The 2,580-nt window shown below is 38.3% G+C and overlaps 1 long non-coding RNA gene across 1 annotated transcript; it reads left to right on the top strand.

Annotated features, from left to right (window-relative positions):
• Window positions 1–212: 212 nt before the first annotated feature.
• On the top strand, window positions 213–2,574 carry LOC123964131. Its single transcript, XR_006823342.1, has 4 exons — window positions 213–565; window positions 643–1,558; window positions 1,873–2,037; window positions 2,523–2,574. It is a non-coding gene; the product is annotated as an uncharacterized LOC123964131 (long non-coding RNA).
• Window positions 2,575–2,580: the final 6 nt, after the last annotated feature.

The following is a 2,580-nucleotide window of genomic DNA, read 5'->3' as shown; positions in this document are numbered from 1 at the left end:
TACTGTACCAAATATTAACATTGATTTTCTCAGGTGTTCAAATACTTATTTGCAGCTGTATCATACAAATAAATAGTTAAAAAATCATACATTGTGACTTCTGGATTTTTTGTTTTAGATTATGTCTCTCACAGTGGACATGCACCTACGATGACAATTTCAGACCCCTCCATGATTTCTAAGTGGGAGAACTTGGAAAATAGCAGGGTGTTCAAATACTTATTTTCCTCACTGTACATATCAGCAACATCCCAAATCCTAATAATCTGTTACACTGTGGCACATTTCATCCTCATAGTGGCAAGAACTGAGAATCTGAACAATAAGCCAAAGCAAAAGAACACATTTGCATTTATTTGTCTTGAAAGCTGTTAAATAAAATTAGTATCACAATGTTTCCATCAACAGAGTTGCCCAACAGGTCCTTCACTTGATGTGGAAGCTGGCTGTTTATTTGAATCAGCCAAGCAGTTCTTGGAAGATGTTAACATCTAGCAAAGTGTTCTTCCTCCACAGCCTCCATCTCCAGGGATATTTCAGTGATGTTCTACTTTGTTTCCATCAGGTGAGTCTGGTTCTACTGCATCTGAAGAAAATCACATACAACTTGTGTAAGTTGTAAATTTAACTGTAAATCTGCAGTCGGCCTTTATTTGATGCAGGTGGCTCTAACCTGACTGGACTTCACACCACGTCTTCCTGCCGCTCTGAGTCTTCTGTCTGTGCTGCAGTGACGGCCTTCAAGTCTGAGACCTTCTTACACACCAGACCAGAGTCTAACTGATGGGAGAGACAAGATTAGGCTCAATATAGACCTCTTTCATGAAACCTGCAAATAATTAGATTTGATCAATATTTATTTTATTTAAAAGTAAATATACTTGCTGAAATTACCAAATATATTTCTGGTTTCTACTCAGCAATTTTTGTGAGCAATTTTGTATTTGGTTTCGTGTTGACAGAAAAAAAAGGCATCTACGTGTTCAGAAAAACAATACACACCTTCATTCTCTCATTCGCTCACCTAGACCAAGACCTTATGGTCTTTTCCTTTGTGAGACTGACACAGAGAGCTCTAAAGTAAGAATATTCCACCAACTGTGTAGTGATAGAGTACATGTTGGTTTCCACCGTATCACCAGGATTTTCTTTGCAGCAGTTAGGCTGGAAAGCCAAATTGTTTTTTCATGCACATGTAACCCATGTTAATGTTACCTTAAAACCACTAAAAGGGAAAACAAATAAAAATGTGATGTAAGCAAGCAAATAAAATTAGGCATTAAATCAGTAATTTAATGAGTGCAGAAGTAACAGCCAATCAGAGTGACTCTAGCGCCGCTTGCTGGAGAGAGAGGAAAAACAGAGCGAGAGCAGTTGACCTTGAGAAGGAAACAACAGAGAAGTCTGAAACCGACCGAGATGAAAGAGTAAAAAACAAGTTTTGAAGACTGTAAAACCTCATTTCTTTTCCATTTTTGGAGGATTTTGTGTTGCTTTTAGTCCACATTGATGGATTCTGTTTTTGGATTTGCTGAGTGAAAACTACTATTTACAACATGTAAATTATGCATTTCCTTGTTTTCTTTCGAGCTGAATATAACGTTAAGCCTAAGTGCCAGTAGCTAAGCTAAAAAAATGTGAATTATGTTGTGTATTTTGTGGTTTTATATGTGTAAAAGAATTGAAAAGCTACATGCATCAGGCACGGTCAAGTTTAGCCTGGTGAGAGAATGGAGACGAACACCGCCACCATTTTAGGGTGCGGTTCAGATTTAATTTAACGTTTAACCTGTGTTTAGGTGCTAGTCTTCCTCAGTTAATTTTGTTGAAGATATAAAAGACTGAAATGTGTGTATTTCCCTGTTGTAACAGGCCAGGTTTTTTTGTTGTGAGGAGCTGCTTGGTGTTTATGCACGTGAAGCCGGGAAAGAAGATGGCGAACCACCCATAGAATAAACTGCGTCGGATACGGGTCTGTTCCACAAGACCAACCTATACTCGCGGGATAAGGACACTGATTCGTTCACCTGAATCGTGGTAGGACTGAAACTTTATTATTTTGCTGCAGTGTGCTGTGAAGTTCATCTGGACTTTTAAAGGACTTAACAAAAGGACTAATTTAGAGTTGTGAGATTGAGTTGTTGATTATATGCTGATCTGTGAAGCAGTGTTTCACATTTGTATTTTGTGGTATTGTAATTTCCCTTATTTTGCCAAATTGGTGATGCAAAGTTTTTTTTGTTGCTGTAAACTAAAAAAACTTAACCCAAGAACTTATTGGTTAAGTGAAGTAAAGAGAAGGTAGAAACGAAAACTCTTAAAACAGGCCTCACTAAGATAAAATGAGAACTTAGAGCTTCTGACGCCAGTGTCTTTTTTCAGTTCATTGCAATGGGAGCGTCCATCACACCTTCTTCACTTTCCACAGCATATGAGACAAGTTATTATAACCGTGAAATAGGGGACGTTTTGTCAACAGGGCCTGTCTCTCTGTGTCTCTCTCACCTCTATTGTCTCTACAGGTTCATTTGGTTCAGTGCTGGAGCTCAGAGTTTTCTTCTCCCTGGATGGAGTCCAACA

The sequence above is a fragment of the Micropterus dolomieu genome, unplaced genomic scaffold (assembly GCF_021292245.1).
Source record: "Micropterus dolomieu isolate WLL.071019.BEF.003 ecotype Adirondacks unplaced genomic scaffold, ASM2129224v1 contig_748, whole genome shotgun sequence".
Lineage (NCBI taxonomy): Eukaryota > Metazoa > Chordata > Actinopteri > Centrarchiformes > Centrarchidae > Micropterus > Micropterus dolomieu.
The sequence above is the reverse complement of the archived record's forward strand: the minus strand, read 5'-3'. Positions and strand labels throughout refer to the sequence as shown.